Below are 25,540 nucleotides of genomic sequence, written 5' to 3' on the forward strand. Positions count from 1 at the left end.
GACACAAACAACAACAAGGATTTGTCACATATACAAATGAAAACTACTCTTCTCTTAACATCCGGAAAACCCACAAATTACAGAAAAGTGGGATCCTTTGTCTTCCTCTGTCTTCAAAAAAGAAGTCAAACCCAGTAGTTTTTACTAGTAGTTTCTTAGTAGTTATCAGTAGTTCCATGTGTACTAATTGTCTGTTTTTATACCAAAATGTTTCTTCTGTTCCTGCAATTAGCCCTCGGGCATGAATTTGCAATAAAACTTGTTTACATCATGACACTACATCCTGAATGGTTTGCAGTGGCTTTGTCTTTGCGGCATTGTGATATGTGTTTCCAATATATTACTTCAGTACTTCAGAACTGTTTCAATATTATTATGTTAGGTCTAAGACAGAATTATGTCAAACACAAATTTAAAACACCACTAAAAACTCTTTTTCTCTCCTGCTGCAAAATAAAACCTGCACAGTGGAAGTAAATGAATTTATACCATTTTGTTGGTAATGGATTTTAAATCATACCTATGCCAAGAATATGAATAACAGCATTTTGTATATTACATATTTTACTTGTAACACTTGCATTATCCATAAGATAAGTCTGTTGCATTACGTAGCTATAACTTAGTACTACATTGTACAATGAATAATTTATCAATCAAACTTCACAGTCTATTGCTGTTCAAGAAAACAAAACACTTCATGCGAGTTCTATCAGATGCAGCATTGTTGACATGTTCTGTTCAATTGTTGACATATCCTGTTCACACACAGTTTACCTGTCCAAGTTAGGAGTGCGGATCACCGAGCCATGGTAGCCGATGTCGTTCCAACCGTAGTCATCTGCCAGGATGAAGACTATGTTGGGCTTGCCGCTGCCGGACTGTGCTTTTGGGTAGAAACATCTGGAAGCAAAGCAGGGTATTAAAAGTTTGGCTGTTGGTTTTTAAAATTACAGTCAAACCTACAGTAAAATATGGTTTATGTGAAAGGCTGGTTGCTTTATATAGTATTTTTAATGCTTGTGTCAGTGAGGAACATTAGAAAAATCTATTCTAAGGGACCACCAACAAGTCACGTTTGCCAGGTTGTCATTATGTAACTACTAGTATGTCGATGAAGGTTAGACATCCAGGTAATACAATACGCCAAAAAGCAGTTACTCAAGCAACTGGATATGATTTTGCAAACGTCATCAAAATCTGACATTTTCAAAATCATATCCAGTTGCTTGAGTAACTGCTTTTTGGCGTAACGTTACTAGTATGTAATAGACTGTGATACTGTAATAAACAATTGAGAATTGTAATACTGTAATAGACAATTGAGAATTACCTGCTCAAAGCACCTGCCACGCAGCTACATGTATCTAGTTATAGCTCTATGCCCGAATGGGCTAGGATAAGGGTTAGGTACGGTTCTGGATAGTCTACATTTGCTCCAGGCACGGTTCTGAACTGTGCTAAGTGAACATGTTTCTGGATAAAGCACGGTTTCTGGCTAGCCGTGGTGACTCGGTAACCTTTTGTATGATAATACTGGATCATAAAAAAGGTTTCTGGCATGGATAAAACAGTTCATATTACCTTGTAGGTGACAGAAAACACCAAAGTTTGACGTCTAACAAACGTCTAGAAGTAGGATGCGTGGGCCATAGCAGCAACAACACAAGGACGAGCGCACAAACGAGTAGGATCCGAGGAACCCAGGACAACAGACGGTGGAAGAACGTGCCAGAGAAACGCGAACTAGACGAGCGAGCCATCACATAACAACATCACCCCGGACATGCCACAAAACAAACTTAGTCGCTGAACTCTGAACCCACAAAGTTTCGACCTTGGACTATTCCATTTAGTAAACGGGGAGTGGTGTGCAAGGCGCATGATAGAAGAATTTTTTAATGCAGAAAATGCCTCTATGGAAGTCTATATTTTAGTGAAACAAAAATGAAATGCTGATAAAGTTAATAAGTTAGGATTTGACCGTGGTTAATATTGTCAGACTGAGGTAATTGTACGCCTTCCCTTCCCCCCCGATCTAAATGGAATAGCCCTCACCCCAGCACTTAACTTGCAAAGTTTTGCTTTATCTTTTGTTAAACGAAACTTGAGAGTTAACCCTGGTCTTAATTGTAATCTGATTGACATGTAAAAAAGCATATCAATCCGTTAATTTCGAGCGTATATGTAACGTTAGCACTGAATCAGAAATCTACAAAGACTAAAAGCGAACTTCTAAAACATTTTGCACATCAAAGGTAGAATACTATCTGGCGGAGGGGTGGTGAAAATTTAAGGATTGAAATGTCGACGGACTGATATGTCTTGTTATTTGGATACCGTTTTGAAACGACAAGGTTCATATTTTCCGTGTACACGAATCTCTCCGTGTGTCTCGTTGGAAATGTCCTTGGTGCTGAACGCTCATCTTTCTGATTCTGGATGGCCGGATAGACTCGATCTTGCCGCTATTTTACTGGAGGTTTTGTTGTGTGTCATACTGTAATAGACAATTGAGAATTACCTCAAAGCGCCTGTCACGCAATTTGGGACTGTTATGAATGCACGCAATAATGTAACGTTACTTCATGGCATGCGTTTTTTTCGTGATTTAAGTTGTTTTTTTTTTCGTGATTTACGCTTCCCATAATGCACTTGCAGGAAGACGGGCGTGAAATGATATGGCCCTTTCGTCAGCGCTCGGAACCAGCCGAAGTCTTGAGTAGGAGGGGATAAAACACAGTAAAGGATGCGCTGTTCGGTATTAGTGATGCTACTAGTTAGACGGGCTTTGTGTAGCCTCTACCAGGCTTCAGAAGCGACTGAAAAGAGTAGAAATTGGCCACATGGACGGATAAAGTAACAAGGGAGAGGCAAATTTTACTCCTTTTAGTAGACCAACTCCCCTGGTTTGCTATATGTCCATGTGGCCAATTTCTCTTCTTTCAATCCACTTCTGATGCCTGGTACGTAGAGGGTAAGGCTTTGTGTACAAAAGTGAGGCAATATCCTGTTGGTTCACATACCCCGTCAAGTGTATGCACATTCACAGATGAGGTCCTATTTTTAGCCCATGGGTGTCAGACATTGCATGAATGAATGGTTTATTTGTTTATAGTAGTCATATTTACAATATGATGGTTTATTTGTTTGTAGTAGTCATATTTACAAACAGCATTTAACAACAATTCAAATTTTTAAAAAGTCCTCTGTGCTGCACAATCAGGAAGTATTCGAATCATTCAGTAGTCTAACATTCACAGAACCCTGTTCAGAAGATACGTTGTGTGTGTGTGTGTGTGTGTGTGTAGACGTGTGAGCATGCATACACCCCTTCGGCAATTTTCCAAGGTCTGGCGTCTGATCATATCAGTGGCAAAGAACGGACGCGTGTCCCAAAATGTGGTGCGGGAATGAATGCGCCATTTCAGTTTTATCACGCTTCGAGAGTCCGACCGTTCACTTCGTTTCCGAATTTTGCTTGAAATTTCTTTTTTATTTATTTATTTTTTTTTTTTGCGGAAAAAAAGATTCTCTGGCTCGACAGCATGACGAGGGCATATTCTATGGCCTCAATCAATGGCTTTATTCATTTGGAACAACATTGCAGAAATACACATCAACAATGTGCTGACAATGTCATGTACCGCCCTATATTGCGCTGTTTATTATTTGCACACACAATGCACGTACGAATACAAAATTGTACATGAACAAAAGAAAAACTCACTCGGTCTTCATTTCTATCTGGCTGAATCGTGACTTATCGTGACTATACTACTAGGACTTGTTCTTCGGAGAATTGTACATACTCATTTGCGTACACGGCGATGCCCGAACCATAGCAGAATAGCAGTCGTGCTTCCAAAGTCAACGACCTATTATACACAAGGTCGTTTAGGGTCATGTGTTCGAGTCAGTCACGTCCCCACATAGAAATGTAGGCCCGTTGAGGTTATTTCAGGTCATGTTGGTGAACTTAAGGTCACATCAGGTCAACGCTCATAGTAATTTACTTCCCCGGGATTAGCGGGAAAGGTTACTATCGGTCAACGCTTGTAGCTGTTGACGACACGTGGAGCGTGGATATGCAATGCACGTTCATCGGTGCAGTGCGCTTTCAGTGTACAATTATTCATTAACGAAACCAAAGAATAACAGTGGAAAGAAGATGTTTACCTACAGATGTGTAAAGCTGTGGAATGCACTACAAAATGAGGTTAACTGTATCCGATGAGAGGCGGTTGAAGAGATTGACCGAGCAATTGTATATGTATGCAACTTAATGGTTTTTAATTATGATGATAGTTGTTATATTGAAATCTTTTTAATATAGTAATGGAATATTAGTTTTATACTTAGCCGATAATTTGTTCGTTCAGGCAACGTGTATGCAAATTTGTAGTCATATGTGAATATTTGTACTGTGTGTGTAATCATGTGTAATGAGCCCTGGAAGATTAGTTCTAACGGGCTAAAGGGTATCGTAATAAACTGAAACTGATGTTATGTCGCTGATCATATTCATAGCGGTACGATGTACGTTACGCTGTTGATAGTTTTAAACCCGATTTGATTCCGCAGATTTGTGCTAAGATTACATTTCCAAGCTGCAGCGCGGCATTGCAGTTTGCTGGAACGAGAAGTATGATATAAAAGATAGAAAACACACAAAACGTTAAAAATGATCATAATCCGTGTAACGTTATATTCATGCCATTGTTTATTTTTTCGTTCAACACTCTGTAATAATCTCAGCCTTTGGCTTTGTTACCTGTAAAACTGATTTGCGATGATGCTATCTTCTGTGTTTTGGCTATAGTCTCTATAGTAATCCATTCATCCATTCGTTCATTCGTTCGTTCGTTCATTCATTCATTCGTCCGCCTTAGGTAGTGTAGTAGGGAGCACGTCGACAGAACGTACTAGTACTTCACCTGGTTCAAGCCCTATGTTACGACAGCCCTGTGTTACTACAGCCCTATCACCTATGAGAAACCCCTGCATATCACTTCGGCATGCACGGGTTTCCTTTTATAAGGATGGCATCATGTCCATAGTTACATGTTGTGTCAGAAAATATGTCGTCTGCAACGGGCAAAACTCTGAAGCAACGTTGACGAAACATGCAACGAAAAAACGTGAAAAATCCGGGATTTCGCGCAGGCGCAGCGCCTGTGCCGACGTGCTGATATAGGGCCGCTTAAGTTAGTAACAACATGTGTTGACAAAGAACAAGTAAACCGGAAAGAAAGCTATCAGCCACTTGAAAGCTCTTTCACTAAAAAGAACTCTTAGAGCCGACCTCATCAGGTCAAATCGCTCCACTTGGCAGTTTTCCAATGAGCTGTTGAGAGGATTTATACAAGGCCATGGTCAAGTTGTTTGACAAACTTGACTTGTACGTATGTATACTTGACATGTGCATTTATGTACTTTTGACAATTCGGGTTGACTTTGCGCACTTTTGACTCTTATGTACCGATTATGTTATGTTCAACGTTGTATTAAGTTCTTTAGTTTCATGTGATGTTTCCAGTCTGAACTTTTGACTCGGACTTGGATTTATGTTTCTATGATTTCTGTACCTATGTTTATGTTCATTTTTATGTTTATGTTTTGGTGTCTTATAAGCCTATATGGGCTGGGCGAGAAAGGTCGCAAGACCCGTATAAAAATTCATTCATTCATTCATTCATTGTACATGAGAGTACGCGTACAATCAGCTAAAAGCAACATTTCCAAACTGGTCTTTGGTCCATTTTTCACTCGCCAAAAATTTTAGGTAAACAAAAATTATCATTTCGAAACCAAATTTTGATTGAAATTATAGCACGAGTTAAGAATTTTGATTCTGGCCTGTTTATCAGGGTTTTGTGATTATTCTACGGCTATATATTACGTTTAAAGTGATTATTATATATTCTGTATCACCAGTAAGCCATCAGCCCCGTTATGTTGATTAGGGTGATGTAAAGCAGTATGCAATTCAGCAGATGGGCTGCAAAACGATTTTGTTTGTACATGTAGAATAAATTTTTTATTCGTTTATCAAAGAAATGTACATACAGCGAAAAACAGTGTGGCAAGCCCCCTTAATACGAATATAATAATACACAGAATACATGTTTGAGGTGTGACATTTTACGAAGAATGTTTGTCTCGAATATCATGAAAATAATGCATTATAGAAATAAGGTTTGTTATTCGATGATGTACTCTTATAAATGTCATATTTTGTAGAATAAATGATTCATTCATTCATTTATACATTCATTCATTCATTCATTCATTCATTCATTCATTCATTCATTCATTCATTCATTCATTCATTCATCCATTCTTTCGAACTGTCGATACATGAGTCACACATGCATGCGCGTCTTGGTTTGCCGATACGACGGCCGTTATCATGTGAAGCTAATGGTGGCAGCAAAGTGTAATAAGAGGTCTTTGCACGCTCCATCATTAACCTGTTTTGCGGGACAATCCCGCCAACACTAACAATTTCAAGGATAAACAGCATCGAAATAGGTCCGTCCTCCTGCTCTTAGTCACGACGACTGGGACAAAGAGGAAGCCGTGCTCGCGGACGGGGTTATTCGAGGTCGCGCTTCTCTTTTTCTGGGGCGTTTTCGCCGGCTGATGGGTCGGGGAGGATGTTGATCGGGGAGGAGGAGGTTACTTGCGGTCATGTTGTTGAACGCCGAGAGTTCATTGCAGGACAACGCGCGTTTCATGCCTGGAGATCACGTGGCCATTCTGGCGCGAATCACTTGCAATTCTCTTTTGTCATCACCTCTCATCAGCACGTCGGCAGAACGTACTGCGCCTGCGCAGAACCCTAGATATTCGTGTTTTTCGTTGGATTTTTGGTCAACGTTGCATCAGAATTTTGCCTGTTGCAGAAGACATCTTTTCCGACACACCATTTGGAAACTTCTGTTGAAATGCTAACCTTATATGAGCGAATACAACCTTATATGAGACATTCTGCCGAAGCGCCATGTACAATACATTACGGGTTTCGCGCAGGTGCAGTACGTTCTGCCGACGTGCTCCTCTCATCTCATCTATTCCTTAGTGTAACTTATTTACATGTATTTGCCAATTGGAGCGCCAAGGAAGATCTGACGACCAGTTTTCTCCAGCCTTCTCGGTTTCCGTTCTTCTTGACGTTTCACTTTAATGAATGAAAGACCTTTATTGTACGCTTGTGCTCTAACGAGCTATGTACAGGTCATGGGTAAACAGGAAAAAGAAAGCAGTAATGACACTTACGTACAATATAAACTAATGTGATCTACTACTAGTATTTACAGGTTCAGCTTCTTCTCGCTTCTTGACGCAGTTAAAGATGTACGAACATATTGAGCTAATGATACATGGTTTGTCAAGTTTCATGAGGAATTCGAATTTTTCTATTCTATCTAAATGTCTAAAGCTTGGTCCATTCTCTAATGTTGTCCTCTCATCTTTTCCGTTGCCCACCTCTTTCCTCCTCCCTGGACTTTTTCCTTGCATGATACCTATCGCGCTGAGTCCCAATGACCGTACAGGTCGTCAAACCAGTTCGATTTTCGTTTCTTTTAATACGAGTCAACACACACGCAGACCCATACACCAGCCCCTTCTGTATGGAAGCTAACGTTCCCCAGAACCATCGATCTAAAACATGGAATATTGCTCATCACTATATCCGATACAAAAGCATCCCTTCTTGTCTATTGAGATGTAACGTTAAATGTCTAACATAGTAATATTCTAGACGTTCTGCGTGTAACAGGGCTATTAGATCCCCAGGTGCGGCATTTGGAATAGTTCAGAGAATTTTTTAATTTTCTGAAAAAAAAGGAGCATTTGAGTACGGTTAAGGTTGGCGCATGAAAGCGCCATTGCAGCGATGTACAGTATTTTGTTTTCGCAGCGATGACTTCTCATTTGCGATTTCTACATCCGGGACTGTTTGACCTGAGATGACTGCTAAATGCACACATCACGTCATTCATTACTTTCGCTCCCACAATTCCCGTGGTGAGAGATTACCCATGACGCCCCGCGCCCACACAATTACCGCGTTCCCGGGATTTTCGTCCTTCACCTTAGCAACGACTCTAACCATCATTCATTGCGGCGAAAACCGGGGGTAGACCGTTCCTGTCCCAGAATGTGGGCCGGGTGCGTTTACGTCCATCGTGATTTAATACCGCTGCTGACATTTTTGAGGCTTCGCAGCGCACGTACTGCTTTTGTTGTGGCTCACAGAGAGAATATCTGAGCTTTAGGTTCAACGGCGAAAAAGGTTAATGCTAGCCCGATCATGTGTATTGTATAATACATGTATAATATACATGTAATTCAGAACGATCAATCCTAATGCTAGGCGAGATATAACGAGCGCTTTACATGTTGACCGGAGGAGGCGTCCAAAATACAGACGATTAAGTTACCTTAAAAATGTGTATTGTATAAATCGCTGGTATAAATGCATTTGCAGGCTATCACTTGTTGTGGTCTGTACTTAACCCAGAGGTTATGTATGTACGGGTATATGTGGGTTAAAGTAATTCGTGCTTTGTATGCAAAAAAATCCTGGCGCAGTTTTGTTGTTGTTTTTTTTCAAGCTAGCATCTCGCATTGTTTACCTCTTTACGTTTTAAGCATCATTCTGCCATTTTTCTTTATCTTCTTTAACCCTTCCCCCTTCGACCAAAAATCAAATCCGCTTAAAGTTTTTATCAGTGCGCTGCGGATTATTATTTCCTTGCAAACATGTTTAATCACTGGATAATCCATCTGTACAACGGGGAATGGCATGGCGAATTTTCTTCTGGCCACTGTCAGAATAATGTCAGGAGATTTTATGTGTAAAGTCGTTACTGCCAACAATGACCAAGCAGAGGGTTAGGCTTCGATTGATTTTTTTTACGTGTTTTAAATTTTTAGGCGTTTTTATCGGGCTTACTTTTTTTTGGACTTGTATATTTCTTTACACCAACCTGCAAATTAGATACTGTCTTGCAGCCACCGTATTAAAGAACTGCTCGGAGATTGCATTGCATTCAATGATGCTATTTTTTCCGAATTCTACTCTCCATAACCACATAACTTCATAGTAAGGCCTGGCGGCGGCTATGGAAATGAAACCTATTGAATGTCAAGGTAAATAGTGCGTGTATGTGATGGTCACCCCTAGCCCAGCTGTATGTAGTGGTAGATTCACGACGCACACGTACACAACGTATCTCTGCGTGACACGCATCTAGATAAGGCCACAGCAAGTAATTTTTATGGATGACATCAGCGCGCGCATTAATTTTCGCCTGATTTTGAAAAAAAAAATTGTTGCCCTCTGACATTGGTCAACATGCCAAAAATGGGCAAAGATGTCTGTTGCCAAGCCGGAACGTGGATGGCAGTATGAAGAGAGGAGACAACAAAAGGCTCTGATTTAATGTTTTGTTTCTCTTTTACTTTGATGCAGTGATATAGGATTGTGGCTGTGTATATGTATTCCCACTGAATCAAAACCACTTGTACAACGATTGAGTCAAAATGTAGGAACCTTGTTTTTTGGCCTGCCTTGTTTTTTTTTCGTCCGCTCGCATTAGATTTGGAGTCTGCGGAGGATGTCATCCATAAAATTTACTTGCTATGGCCTAACCCTATACTCATCAAGGAGGCAACCTCAGTAGGATGAAATACAGTTTCTCTTTAGGGAACTTTACCAAGTCACGTATGTCAACATCTCTTGCAAGGACGACGACCCCCCCCCACCCCCACCACACACACACCCGATTCATGCAATCAAGGCTTTGGTCAAGGACATGTATTTCGTACCCATGTGGGTATAGTCTCTAAGAGAATAACAACGTAGGCTAAAAGATAGTAGAAAATTGCCAAATACGGGGAATAATTTGCCCTACACTTAATGTGACACACTCCCTTATCTTCGCCGAATTCTACTATCCATATTAAATCTTTCTAGGAAGACTTTTACCACATTTCCGCTCGTCCTAGTTAAGAATGTATAGCTGTCCCCTCAAGTGGACCAACATATTCTGGACGTTGTCTTGGAACTGGGCTACTAGAACATTCGGTGGGGAGTGCTTCGGAGAAATTTGTGACTTTTCCGAGAGAAAAGGGTGTATATGCAGGCGTAAGCGTTACATAGCCCACCTCGAGGAATAGAAGAATGACTGACAGAACTATGACTTTTGCCATACTAGGGTCTTTTTTTTTAAATTTACACCTTAAAAGTAAATTGTATGTAATGGCAATGTCAAAATTAGATCAAAAGACGTGTATAATTTGACAGTATCTTGTTGCGAAATTCACGAAAATAAAAAAAAATATATCATGATCAAGATATCAGCAGTCTGGCTACGTAATGACAAAACATGTACAACACGAATCACTTGGGATTCGGCCAATGTATTATTCACAAACAAAGCCGCCATAATAGGTCAGTTAGATACGTCAATGAAACATTGATCTATTCAACACCGGCCAATAATTGCTTCCTATGGGCATGATTAAAGGAATTGTGGCACCCACTTTCCTCTAAACGGCGATCGCTGAGCGACCGTAATTGTTTTGTTTTTTTTACATATTCCAACATGTAATCACAAGACTTGGTGACGGCACACTTAAGTTTTTTCAACTTATATTAATGCCGCCACCAACACAGGGGACAATACAATACCCATTTTCACCTGAGTTAAGTGAGGAAAGTCGTGTAAAGTGCACTTTCAAAGGGCACAAGATCGGTGGCATGTCAGGACTCGAACCCGGGACCTTTTGGTTCCAAGGCGAGCACTCTGCCGCTAAGCCACACGACCCATATTTGTTAGACCAAGGGCATCCCTATATCAGGTCCTTTTTGTGCCCCTTGACTTTGTAATTAAAATAGATAAGATGCGAGATCGGTCAGATCTTTGTTCGCTCAGTAGTTGCAGCCGGGCCTCTGGTGGAAAGAAGGTAGCCTCTACCAGGCTTCGGGAGGCGTCTGGAAAGAGTAGAAAGTGGCCAAATAGAGAGATAACATGCCAGGGGAGATGGTCCGCTAGAGAGTACAGTTTGGGTAGGGCAAACTGTACTCGTACCGCGGTTCGACTCCCCGGTATGTTATCTCTCTAGTTAGCCACTCTGTACTCTTTCCAGCCACCTCCCGAAGCCTGGTAGAGGCTAGAAAGAAGGTGTCAGAAAGAAGGTGCTGCCCCCTTTTAACGACTTGACCGCCCGTTGAAGTTGGGATCAATTTATAGCGGCGCCAAACCGTGTACCAGGTCACCGCATCGCGCAAAGCCGCCACGATCACGCCTTTGTAGGTCACGTGCAGGGAATACTGGGTCTCTAACCCGCTTTCTAGGTCAACTCGGAACGTCTCACGGTCGCTCGGCGGTTCTCACCCCGCCCTGTAGGTCAGTCACCCCCGCCGGAGGTTACCACCGGTCACCTGCGCTACCCTGACTGAGAATTGTGGGTAAATGTATTATTAAAGTTGACCCAATTCTGCAGCTGCAGTGGCGGGAAACCGATCGACTCACTGTGCTGGAAAATCCCCAAGACTAAACATCGATCATCAGCGCGTAAAAGTCGCCTCCATGGCAGGCTCTAAAACTGGAGCTTTTCATCTCATGCTGAGTCACATTTCCAAACCGGGGCCCGGCCGGGCAACTTTGGGGAACGGAAGTTACTATGTAAAAGACAACAAAACACACACAAAAAAATCAACGACAATAATGAGCACTATTTGTGTATACTTAGTAACGTTATTCCTGATAAGAATAATTTCGTCCATGCAAACAGCCCGACCGGGCCCCGGAATTGTGACTCCAGCAGTACGGCATATCATTTCAATTCAGTGTGCTCGCGTTTTTGTGTCATAATGATAAACGAAGACGCAAAAAACAAACGAAAACAAACAAACAAACAAACAAACAACAAACACCCTTTTCCGAGGGAATTTTTTCGATCGTTCTTTATTGCGCATGCATGACTCTCTCGAAAAGTATAGATAAACGAAATTACTACAACTATATTCACGGGCACACAATATTTCTCCTCATCGTATTTTATAGACTCTACCAGGCTCCACAGGAAAAAAATAGTGGATATTAGCCATATAGACTATATAGTATGCCAGAGGTGTTAACCGGCTAGAGGATTACAATTACTGCTATTTTCCTAGCAACATAGAGGGCCTTGTATAGGCCAAGGAATGTAGTGGTGAAACATAACGGTTTTAATGAATTGTGGAAAATATCCAAGGATTCTGTTTAGGAAATTGCACTCCTCTGCCGGCTAAATCATCTGGGATCAGCCTGTTTTCTATTTTTCTACCAACCTGGTGAGCCTGGTAGAGACTACCAATGCCTCACTAAGTTTGGCACACAGCAGCTACTGTGCAGTACCATCCAACTCCAGTATGCGTCGCGGATGCATGTGCGGCGAACTGGTGAGTTTTTTTTGCACTGCAAAAGTTACTGAAAGAGTACAAGAGTACAAGAAAAACTGACACAACGCTAGTCCGATCTACTTATCAAGTTCAGCCTTTCAGTACAGTGACACATCCGTGGCAAAACAGGCCCTTGGGCATGGTCCCCACCTGCTTAAGTGACTTGTCTTCTTGATTAAGCCACAGAACCTCTGTTGTTCCATCATTGTTATTGCTAGTGCCTCCATAGATGTAGATCTCTCCACCGAAGACAGCCATGCCACACATGAATCTGCGCCAAGTGCCAGTTTTCGCTACGACAGTCCACAACCCGTCCTGAGGTCTGTAACAGCGCACTTTTAACGGAAACCCAGCAACATAGATGCTACCATTAAGAACTGTAGCAGTGATGCGAGCAACCCTCACAGGCATGTCCCTTTCTGAGTGCCACTGAGAATCTCCTGGGCTGAAGCGATATGAAGTAGATGTTGGGTTCTTGTCGGCACCAACTCCACCTATCACGTATATGCTACCATCTAACACTGCAACTGCGTGCCGGTACCTTGGCGCTGGGATTGGAACACTTTCAGTCCACTTTTTCAGACTTTGGTCATAGACTTCCACATCTGCTAGTGCTTGTTCTTGCAATATTCCACCAATTGCATACACTTTACCTTGGACCACGGTCAACTTATGATGATCCCGTGCCACGTTCATCGGAGCAAGTTTAGACCAGGAATCAAGTTTTGCCCGATAAAGCCACACGTCCCTTAACCCACCAACAGACACCACGATGTCACTTGTGCCCAAAACAGCCACAGCAACCCATCCAGAGTAGTTATTCTTAATAGGCATAGATATCCAACTTGTGATTGATGGTGTATAGCAGTGTACCATCATCATAGAATTGCATAAAACCCGAGAGTTTCCTTGGCCTCGTAATATCTTCTCGATCCCTCCAACGATCACTACAGCCTCCCTCAGACCACTGGCACGGCGGGGGCGAGTGCGAGGTGACTGTACCTCCCCGGGAAAAGCCTGGTACTTCTGCGCTTCTGACACGAGATCCGGGCAGCAGTTGCGCAACGCATCGTCGGTTTCTACCTCCTCTATGAAGAACATCTTGTCCATGAAGGGAAACCGGACCAGTTCCACCAGCTCCTTCATATCCTTCTGTCTGTTCTCGGTGTCGTGGTTGATCCATTTCTTCACTGCCGTGTACGCAGTTTCCTCAGGAGCGTTCAGGTCATCTGAGGAGACGAGTTTGATGAGTCGATCCTTTGTCAAATCGAGGAATTCTGGCGCTTTGCTGACTTCCGCGAACTCTTTCATAGCAAAGGACAATGCCTTGGCCTCCAGCTCGGGGTTCAACATACCGCCTACGGTAACCATCTGAAGACAGTTCTTGACAGTGAGATTGTATATTAGGAACTTTGCGCATGCATCGATAACCGGCGGGACCTGGAAGTAGCTGGCCGCTTCCATCAATTCTATAGCGTTGTCTTGATCCGTGATGGTCACCCGTGATGTGTAGGCGTAGTCAACAAGAAGCTGCAAGGTGCCGACGTTGGCCTCGTGGATGACAACCTTATGCTCGTTGCTCTCGCGATGCCCGTTGCAGAACATTCCGCGAAAATATTCACTGCAAGCAGCGAGGACGTTCCTGTGGCACGGGATCTCTTTCCCCGAGACACAAAGGACCACGTCTACCAGCAGGTTTTCTGATCGCTGTTTCTGCAAACCCTGCAAGAGGGCAGTTGAGTGCGCATCGTGACAGAAGTCAGTCGACGTCTGTGACCTCTGTGCTTCCCCCATCGTAGCCTGCATGTAATTCGGATCTGCAATACAACACAGGCTCTTGATTAGCTGTATTGTATAAAGATCAATCCGAGTATACATGTATAACAAGGCAGTCAGAACTAGCAGACTTAACCCCTTGCGTAAATCTAAAAAGATGTATATATACACACACAGACAGACTTCTTTTACATGGACATAATGTAATCATGTGAAGTAAAATGTCTAAATTAGTAATAGATCTTTTTGTCATCTTGTTAGAAAAAAACATATTACTTTTAGTAATAATCTTGAGGTGTAGCTGAGAATTCATTAATCCAGCTGAGGATTCAAGTAAGGACATTTCCCCGCATAGATGTTTCCCCGTCTGCCATAGCCTTGGTGCCCGACTTACATCCGTGAATAATTCCATCGGGTTGATAAATGATTTAATATTAGAATTAATTTATTCACAGCCATTCGTTTTACATGAGTCAACGTTTTGGTGACCATCTGTCACCCTCATCAGAGCTATAACTGTTAATGACCGGTTTAATGAGCACTGGGGCCAATGAACCATGAAGCTCCTAGCTTCTCATGTTCTCATGTTCTGTGCTTTCTAAGTTGGGCGGTCTCTCTTCGGGGCTGTGATGATGGGCTAATACAATCCTGCCGTGCAAAACTCCTTTAGAAAGGTCTCATTGGTGAGAATTTTCTTTTTAGCCAACCCAATGGATCTAAAACGTCAAAGTAGTGAAAGCTTGTTTGTAACTGAAGAGTTTAGAACGCAATTGTTGGCAGCCGCGCGCTAGGTCGGATGTGGACAGTCCCGTGTTTAAAAATAATTTGAGTTGTGCTTCAGTAACTTCATGTATACGATACTAACATTTTATACTCCTAATAGAACTTATAAACACAAAAAATTAGCCGTTAGCTTATAAGCTCTATCTGTCAACGTATGCATCTCGTAAGGTTACACATGCGAGGACGCATTGTTTTTCGTCCCGGGGGATGTCTCGTAACGAGAGGGAAACATGTTTAGCTGACTGCGCGAAGACGGTCAGCTACACTGCGGGGAACCGTCCGAAGCTAACTCTGCTACCAGGTATTACTGTAGACGGATTTACAAGGAGTCTAACTTAACCCTGAGTTAAAGCGATTGGAACTACAACAGGTCTAGAGTACAATACAAGAGGATGGGTACTATATACTAAGTGAGGTGCGAACAAGCTACAATCTACCCGGGTACCCAGAACCGTAATTTAACGCACCTGAATCCTGGTTCTGCAACTGAGCTCCAACTCAAGCAGGCTTCGCTATTTATACTAGCTGTTCTCACCTGCTATTGGTCAATGATAATATGATTCTTTATTGACCCACCAAAAAGTACAGGGACTTTCCAAGGATAATATATATAGATATATATATGCAAGCCACGCCTCTATATGGTCTACCAACATCATCATCGGTCGACAGTATTGGTCGGGGTTATACCGCCCCTTACGAGGTGTTACATACCGTCACACCCACCCACCCGGAGGGCTCCACCCACCAATTAACCCTGCCACGTGCCCTACAGCTAGCATGAAACGTTAGCGGCTTTGCACGACCGGGCAGGTCATTTCGGTATCGCACGCACTTTTGATTTGGTCGAGAGTCGTTTCTTCTAAATCTAATTCTTCTAAATCTAGCACGACCCCATACCACCCGACCGGTAATGGCCAGTGTGACGTAAAATAACTTGCATAGTAGCCATTGCGGCAGGTTTAATGAACGGTGTAATTTCCGGTCGGACGATGAGGATTATAGGAACATGGGGAAGAATGTGTGATGGATGATCACAAGAGAAGCATATTTCGACCGAATTATAACGAAAAGGTACATCACAACGATAGGGGCTGTTATCCCTACCGGTACGTACGTATAAGTAATGTATTATTTTTACATTCAAAGACCTACAAGGTCTCTCTTTATATGCGTTACATGTCTTCAAAATATGGAGTGAATGTCACTTTATCCTAATGGTTCTAGCATTCCACATATCTGCCTATTTCTAACTTGCCTGGCTAATTGTTTAGAAGGCAAGTGTTCACAATCCATCAGCATCGGCTTTCAGGGCGTGCCTGACAAGAGGGGCTACTAATTTTTGTAACTATGTAAAATCAATTTTAAATCGGACAACCTACGTATTTCTTGATGTTTCCTCCGTACATCTTTTAATGATATACATTTTTAAAAAGTTGTAAGCTTCTAAATATATATGTCTGTAATGTTGAAAACTTGATAAAAGTCTTTACGTAAATTGGTTTTTAATTCAGACTTTGTAAACTGCGATAAACCAATAAAGTCGTATCGTATCGTATGTTGCACTGGTGTATAATTGGTGTAAACTTGGTTTTCACGACGGAAACCAAAGACTAGCTTCATGTTTCAGCAAAGTGTTTCTGTGTACCATCTAGTATTGTATTTATGATAAAAGGACACAAAGTTCTCAGGTAACTTTTCCATTTATCCAACACAAGTCACTGGCCGCATCCATCACGTCATGTCCAAATGCGGCTTGACAGCTTGTTGTTGCATGCAGCCTAGCTGGGTGTCGCTGTCAGTCGGTCTTTTAAAGAGCATGACTGCGCAAATCGACCTGCAGGCCGCTTTTCATTGAGGTCATGAGAGAAGCCTGAGGGGTACTAAAAGAGTAACAGACGTAAACAGCGTAAATCGGGATGGTACAGTACCTTAACAAATCAACATGTGATCTCAAATTTTAATTCCAGGTTTAAGTTTAATGTTCAAGGGACAAGTTTGATCAAGGGATCTGCATGGCAGCATTGGCAGCGTGTAGTTGTTGTGCAGGTTCGTCCACAATAGCTTCCCACTCTCTGCGCACGGCCTCGGTAATCTCAGAGCAAATCCTACGGTGGCAAGGCAGTATCCATCGGCCAGAGGAGTGTCCATTAGCCACCGAAGCTAATGGACACTCCTCAGTATGATCCGTAATTCCGTATGATCTGCTTGGAGATTAACTCCCGGCGCTCTTCCTCACCGTGCGGCATCCGGCCCGGTCTCTCGGTAGCGTCTTTAGCTGCCGGTATGTAGTTGATACCCTCCAGGTCGTGTGGACGTTGCAATGTGCCATTGAATCTCAACCGCAGTCGACCACGAGGTTAACCTTTCAGCTCAGGTGTAAGCAAACACTGTGTACACAAAGACTTACGTGTACGCCTACAATACTTAGTCCTGCGTACTTACAAGGTTGCCTAGAGGTGAATTTACACAACTTTAGACCAAGGCACAATCAAACACTCTAGTTTCTACTGTCTGTATCTAAAACTCGTGTAGGGCAAGGATGAAGGGAACTCTGACACTCATGCTCTTGTTGTTCGCCATTTTGGCCCTGATATTGAACGATGCTGATGCCCAGCACGGCGGCGGCGGCGGTGGACCGCCGTGCCCTCCGCACTGCGGCAGACTGAGTGTGCACGGTGATGACGACACAGCAGAGCGCGAGGCTCGAGACCTGACAGGAGGTACTGTAGGACATACACTATCCTGTTTATGAAATATTCATAATCCCGCCGACGTTTTGATAATTCCTCAGCTAACTTCCTCTGTACACACTTCCCTGGATTGGAGTCTTTCTCATCTCCAAGCAGATGTTGGGTAGGAAAATGGTTAAGCAGGAAGGCGTAATCGTTAGACTAAGGACGTCATGTTTTACCCCCAGACGTTCCCCAGGTGAATAATGAGGCGGAGGAGTGGGCTGAACACGATCGGCTCCTCGCCAAACTTGGGAAAAAACCTTGATCCACACCGACTTCGGCGGCTAAAGAGTGGTACGTCTTCTCTGATTATTGAATCCGTTTCTTACTTTCTTTTAACTCTGTATCGTGGTATTTTCTACCATTCCTTGGAAATTAAAAGCGGCATCATGTTTGTCTGCAACATCAAAAAAGACACAGTTCTTTCTTCATCCTTTAATTCTTTTCGTAATTGTTTAACAATACCTAATGTAATACATATGTATATACAATGTACATGAATCTCCGTTCATACTGAAATACATTACTGTTCAACTCCGTAGGTTTCTGTGTGAGGGGCCTTGTTTGCTGTGACGACTGAAGGATGGCGAGACATCATCCAGTGCTATAATACTTGATGAAGCTCAAATACGCATTTACTGTCAGAGGCCCCCATTGTGTTTTAAGCCGCAGGTGTTTGTGATTTGAAATGTTTCCCTTTTATCAGCTAAAAACGGTTGGTTGTGTGTAGAAAATGTTGTTGATCACAAGAGGTCACAGTACATATTGAGCATCACTTTTATACAAAACAGCGTATTGAGCATTTATATACAAACAAGAATCTGCCAACGCCACACTGTTATGGTAGTGTAGAAACGATAATAAAGTATTTTAATACTAAATTCATTCTTTCCTGGCCTGTGATTTGCATGTAACTTATCACAATTTAGTCCCTGACTATGAAGAGAGGAGAGAGAAGTCACCCAATGAATAATCAAAGTAGGGCAGGGGTAACTTATTACCCTATACGACCAATTAATCCCCATGAACTTTGCTTTGCTCCAGAGGATGAATAAACGCGCATTGTGTGCACTGCTGAGTCCTGTCTGTCTTTCTTTATGTACAGAACAACTGATATTGACGTCAGACAAAGTACTCGCACCATTTGTCATTATCTTGTGTCGACTTGTGATCTACACTGTTAACATTTTACCCTCATGTATAGTTGTTTAGACTTCGTTTTCATGATGGAGCCAAAAGACTAGCTTTAAATTTCAGCAAAGGGTTTCTGTGTACCGTAGAACCATGATAAAGGGTCACACAGTTCTCAGGTAACTTCCATTTATCCAACACACGCCCTTGGCATTACTTAAACTTTCCAATCATTCATCACGTCATGTCCAAATGCAGTTTGACAGCTTGTTGTTGCATGCAGCTTAGCTAGGTGTCGCTGTCAGTCGGTCTTCAAAGAGCATGACTGCGCAAATCGACCTGCAGGCCGCTTTTCACTGAGGTCACGAGAGAAGCCTGAGGGGTACTAAAAGGGGGGTTTACGGAAAAACCTGGGCTGTCTACCTTACCAGGCTACCTTACCAGTCTACCTTGCCTGTCTAGGACGTCAGGCTACTGAACTCCCCCCATCCACAGCCTCACGAACAGCAAGACTTCCAAGCAGCTGCGCCCCCTGGCGGAATGCATTAGAATTGCACCCACTACTTTGGCACGTGCGTGTGCACAAACAGGCCTGTGCAGCATGGTAATCTCCAAGCAGATTTTTCGGTGGCAAGACAGTATCCATTGGCCAGAGGAGTGTCCATTAGCTTTGGTTGGCTAATGGATACAGGACGGCCAATGGATACAGGATGGCCAATGGATACTGTCTTTTGCCACCCAACCGAAAGATCTGCTTGGAGATTACAGCATGGAGATAACATAGCCTGACTAATCGCGCTCCTGGCGGCCGGCCGCCCCGAAGTGGGTGGGGGTCATTAACCTCTTGTGTAACACAGGCTAGGAGTTAAACACAGCAAGAGATCTAGAAATAAACAGGATGTTATGTTTTATTTTGTTTTATCTAAAGTAATCAACAGTAACAGGGAAACGGATGTCGTGGTTACTTTGAGAGCGCACGGGTCGGAGTGTGTATTGCATCAGAACAGGGTGAACTTTTGACCGAAGCGCGGGGGCAGCATTGTCCGTGCCGCACATCTGTAGAGAATCATAGGGACTGTACAATATTTACCGGGGGGGGGGGGTTGTGCAAAAAGGGTCCGGAAAAAATTTTCCCATCGCCCTCCCCCCGGCTCAATTTTTTTTTCCAACCACAACCATTTTTCGGTGCCCCCCCCCCATTTTTCCATGTGATTGTCTCACTGATTTGGGGCTGGTGGGAGACAAATATTCACGTCTGAAACGTACGCACGGCCGGTACCACTGTGGACATGTAGTTCCAAAAAAATTGTTAAAAACTAGATTTATGCCGTGTACTACGTGATTGTATGGTAACGTAGCGGGAAACGCTTCATGTTCGGCCTTGTTTTCACCGCTGACCGCAGCCGACTTAACTTGCATTGAAGACGTCGCCACCGCATCGAAGGGTAAGGCAAGTCGAAACGTACAGCTTTGGATCCCGGAGAGTGTTGGTGATCAAGCAAGCAATAGTCAAAGATTTGTGAAGAAAAGACAATATTTAAATATTGATTCTATCGGTAACGGGGGGTAGCTGAATGTTGATGCACAAGTACGTAGCTTTGTTGTTTTTAATACGAAATGCGCCGAACACTCCTTAATAGCGCCCGCCCGATCGACCCATGGAAAGCAACAATCGTACAGGCGGAGAACTGGGCGGAGCATTTGGCTGTAGAGGTGCTACCGAATTTAAAACTTGACACCGAAACCAATTAACACAACAACAAACGACTACTGGGATCAATGGGACTTGCAATTCCGAACAGGAGAAAGTGACAAGTTTGACTGCGTTTCAAGTAATCTCTCGTTATGTGATAGATGTTTTTGTCACAAAATCAAAGGAATAAACTTATAAGTACAGTCTGTTCAGAGGAAAGAAATACTTCCTTCTCGGGGTCCATGTCCTGAAAAGCTGTCCTCAGCGCTGCGCATGCATGTCACGGCCCTCTCTGTGTTCTTCAGCTGTAGGTATACTTTGCCTGTCGGCGCGCCAAACACCCCACCCACCGGCGGGCGGTAAGATTTCATCAAAGACTACATTTTAAGTTAACTCCGCCCCTATCATTGTAGCTTGCCGAACAGTCAAGTAGGAGTACATCTACTAGCTAGAATTTTCACGTCGTACTGGTGTAGCCCGCTACAAAGTAATTTCCTGTGGCATCTATCAAGATTTAAAAATACTTGTGATACGAAGTGAAACATGGTTAACAATTCCTGAACCTTTGAAACGACATGGGCATAATCTTTGTTGAAGATTGCTGAGTTGAACTCAAGCCGGAAGTGTATTGGAAATGATGACCATCAGGCGAGGCACAACTGTTATGTTGTCACATGTTACGTTACGACGATCAAGAACGTTCACGGCTTGCGGACCATTTCAAATATTACCACTCATAAACCCTACAATTGTATGTGTATTTACGGGAGGTTATATTTTTGCCGGGGTTCCACTGAGATCGGCGCCGGCTAGCTAGGGAACGATCCTGTCGGCATGACAAAGCGCCGGGCGTCATTGCCAGAAACCTACATTTTCTTACCGTGGGTGACTTGACTTCTTCTTTTACCGCAACTTGGTGTCAATATCGACGAAAGTCACAGGAAATATGTTCATTTATTGAAGTTTAACTTTATTTCCACTCGTCAATATTCTTATCTAAACATGCTATGGACGAATCGATGTCGTTCCAAGCTTCCCGTGCCGGCGTTCCGCTATATTCCTGGGTCGTCCACGGATTTGTCGGCGGAAAACTCAAATAAAGTACGCACCGCGACTTTGGCGACGACCCGAGACACTTCTGGGATTTTGAAAAATGTAAAAAGTGCGTACTATATTCGGGAACTTACGGCGTATTTCTTGTAATTCGGTACTACGCGACGCCATATTTTACAAAAGTTTTTCGGTGGCCCTCCCCCCAGGCCGATTTTTTTTTTTCGATCGGCCCTCCCCCCAGCTCAAAATTTTTTCCACGGCCCTCCCCCCAGGCCAAAAAAATTTCAATGGCCCTCCCCCCCAGTGCACCAGCCCTCCCCCCGGTAAATATCGTACAGTCCCTTAACAAGGCCTCTCTCTCGGTCATAGCATGTGTTTATCCATGTAATTCTATAATATGTAGCTTATAGAATTGATTATCCCATGTGGAGATAAGGACGTCCACATGTTATCGTATGACGGAGGTTAGGACGGGTCTCTGTGCTGTAAAAGTATCTTTTCAGAATTAAACAAAAAAATGAAAAAGAAGACATGATGTTAAAAATTTTACCCTTCAACGAAAAATAACGTTCAAATGAAGAATCGCTGGAGCTGCTGAATCGCTATCGCACAACGTGTGACATCTCTTCACTTACACCCCATTCCTGACACATTGACATCACTTGGGTAACCACGCCGAGTGACGATGATTGTCACTAGCGTATAGCACATAGCGCATATTTATTTGTGCTAAATTTGTGCTAAATTTGTGTTTTCTTGCTGTGTTAACATAGCCTGTGTTACACAAGAGGTTAATGACCCCCACCTACTTCGGGTCGACGACCGCCAGGAGCGCGATTAGTCAGGCTATGTTTAACTCCATGCTGCACAGGTTTGTGCACACGCACGTGCCAAAGTAGTGGGTGCAATTCTGATGCATTCCGCCAGGGGGCGCAGCTGCTTGGAAGTCTTGCTGTTCGTGAGGCTGTGGATGGGGGGAGTTCAGTAGCCTGACGTCCTAGACAGGCAAGGTAGACTGGTAAGGTAGCCTGGTTAGGTAGACAGCCCAGGTTTTTCCGTAAACCCACTAAAAGGGTAACAGCTTTGTTGTATGCAGCAAGAATCTACCGACACCAGTCATTCTTTCATGCCTTGTGACTTACATGTAGCTCCTCAAAATCTGGTCCCTGACTGTGAAGAGAGAGAGAGGGAGAGAGAGAGAGAGAGAGAGAGAGAGAGAGAGAGAGCGGCCCACCCAATAAACAGTAAAAGTAGTGCAGGGGTACCGAAGATGTTACCGTATATGACCGTGTATAAGTAAGTAATCACCCTAGGCTTTGTCTTTGCTCCAGAGGATGAACAAACGCGCATTGTGTGCACCACTGAGCCATGTCTTTCTTTCTTTATGTACAGAACAACAGATCTTGACGCCGAACAAAGTACTCGCACCATTTGTCATTATCTTGTGTCGACTTGTGATCTACGCTGTCGACATTTTGCCCTCGTGTGTAGACTAAGTTTTCATGAAGGATCCAAAAGACTGGATTTGAATTTCAGCAAAGGGTTTCTGCGTACGCCGCACACGATAAAGGGCCACGCAGTTCTCAGGTAACTTCCATTTATCCAACACAAGTCACTGGCCGCATTCATCACGTCATGTCCAAATTGACAGCTTGTTGATGTATGCAGCCTAGCCTAGTATGACTTAAACTGTGTAAATTGCGATGGTACGGTACCTTAACAAATCAAACGTGATCTTAATTTTCAGTCCCAAGTTTAAGTCCAGGTGTACGTTTAATGTTCAAGGGACAAAATTGATCAAGGGATCTGCTTGGCAGCACTGGAAGCGTGTCGTCGTTGTGCACGTTCGTCCTCCAGAGCTTCCCTCTCTCTGTGCACATCCTCGGTAAACTCCAACCATGCAGATCATACGGTAACAATGCAGTATAAATTGGACAGAGGACTGGAATGCCCTACTGCACAAACAATTGTTGAGGCCAAACACATTGACATCTTCGTATCAAGGGCCTCCACATCTCATTGATGTTGTTCGTGACCTCCGACCTACAGCGACAGAATGATCAGCATGGTGATCGTGGTCGCTATTAGGAAGAAGAAGAAGAAGAGGAGTACTAGTGTCCATAAACCACCGAAGTGGTGCCTTGCTACTGTATGATCTGCCTGGAGATTAACTCCCGGCGCTCTTCTTCACCACCGTTTGCCATCGATGCGGCCCGGTCTCTCGCCAGCGTCTTAAGCTACCGGTATGTAGCTGATACCCCCCGCTCCAGGTGACGAGGCGACGTTGAATGTGCCATTGAATCTCAGCCGCGGTCGACCACGGGGTCTCGACCCTCTTTCTGTTCGGATGTAAGCAAACACTATCTACACAAAGACGTACGTATATATACCGTGAATAATTGGTGCTGGGCACTTGCAAGATTGCATAAAGGTGAATTGACACAACTTAGACCAGGGCGCAATCAACGACTCTAGTTTCTACCGTCTGTATCAGAAACTCGTGAAGAGGCAAAGATGAAGGGAACCCTTACTCTCATGCTCCTGTTGGTCGCCTTGGTGGCTTTGATGTTGGATGGCGCCGATGCCCAGGACGGCGGCGGCGATCGGGGGCGCATAGCGGGAGTGCGTGGTGATGCCGCGGCGGAGCGCGAGCCTCGAGACCTGGCAGCAGGTACAGTACTGTACTCATGTCTTCTTCCTTATAGCGACCACGATCACCATGTTGATCATTCTGTCGCTGTAGGTCAGAGGTCATGAGCAGCATTAATGAGATGTGGATCCGGAGGCCCTTGACACGAAGATTTTTTGGCCTCCACAGTTGTTTGTGATATGGCATTCCAGTCTTTGATTGTCCTCGGTAGGTATGAGGCCTTATGCTATTCAGAACTGTAGAACACGATGTTATCCTGGATCTTGACGTATGGAGAAAGCAAGTTTACAGGACCAGTGCAAAAAGAAAGTACAAGATATCTTTGCTTAGACAAAACAACAGGACAAAGTTTCTTTCACAGTATCTATAAATTATTCCAAATCCTGCCGACGTTTCAGTATCTTCTCGGCTCCCTTCCTCTGCTTGGCATGCTAGTACTACGTCGCAGCGACAGGAAGCCATTCTAAACTAGACTGGATCGCCTACAACAGTAATGAACTACGCCTTGCTAATCTCCAATCAGGCGTTTGAAGAAATTGAAGGCAAAATCGTTACAGAGGAGGACGTTATGATCGGGGGATTAGGGATGTAACGTTTCGTAATTTTTCACGCTTCCCCAGATGTTCCCCAGGTGGAAAATGAGGCGGAGGAGCGGGGTGGCAATGGTCGGTTCCCCTTTCCCTGATCCACCCCGACTTCGGCGGCTAAAGAGCGGTACGTTTGCAACTGTTTTTATTTTCTGATTCATTAAATCCATTTCTTTCTTTTAACTCTGCAACGTGGCGTTTTCTACCATTCCTGTGGAAATAAAACGAGGCATCGTTTTTTTTTAGTCTGCAATTTCAAAAAAGACACAGTTGTTTATTCATCCGATAGATAGACTGATACTGATACACATTATTGTCAAACTCCTGCAGATTGCCGTGTGAGGGGCCTTGTTTGCAGTGACGACTGAAGGATGTTCATATACACATATATTGCTACGCACGCTTCATGACGTAACCGGCAAAGTCGCGTTAATGTCAAAGGCCTCCATTGTGCTTTAGCCGCAGGTGTTTTTGCGATTTGAAGTGTTTCACTTTTATTAGCTTCAGCTATAGCTGAAAACGCTTGGCAGTGTGTATACAAATGCTGTTGATTATCAGAAGCCACAGTTTCATATTTTATACAAACAAGAATCTACCGACACCATTCATTCTTTCCTGGACTGTGATTTGCCGCAGTGTAACTCCTCACAATGTAGTCCCTGACTGAAGAGA

General features: G+C 43.5%; 1 long non-coding RNA gene and 1 pseudogene across 1 annotated transcript; one reads left to right on the top strand and one right to left on the bottom strand.

The window, feature by feature from the left end:
- Positions 1–12,536: 12,536 nt before the first annotated feature.
- On the bottom strand, positions 12,537–14,278 carry LOC109482419 (annotated as a pseudogene).
- A 3,147-nt stretch (positions 14,279–17,425) lies between these two features.
- On the top strand, positions 17,426–18,808 carry LOC109482428. The gene is made up of 3 exons (XR_002140950.1): positions 17,426–17,742; positions 17,940–18,048; positions 18,297–18,808. It is a non-coding gene; the product is annotated as an uncharacterized LOC109482428 (long non-coding RNA).
- Positions 18,809–25,540: the final 6,732 nt, after the last annotated feature.

Source organism: Branchiostoma belcheri, unplaced genomic scaffold, assembly GCF_001625305.1.
Source record: "Branchiostoma belcheri isolate BF01 breed outbred unplaced genomic scaffold, Haploidv18h27 scaffold6, whole genome shotgun sequence".
NCBI classification, from domain to species: domain Eukaryota; kingdom Metazoa; phylum Chordata; class Leptocardii; order Amphioxiformes; family Branchiostomatidae; genus Branchiostoma; species Branchiostoma belcheri.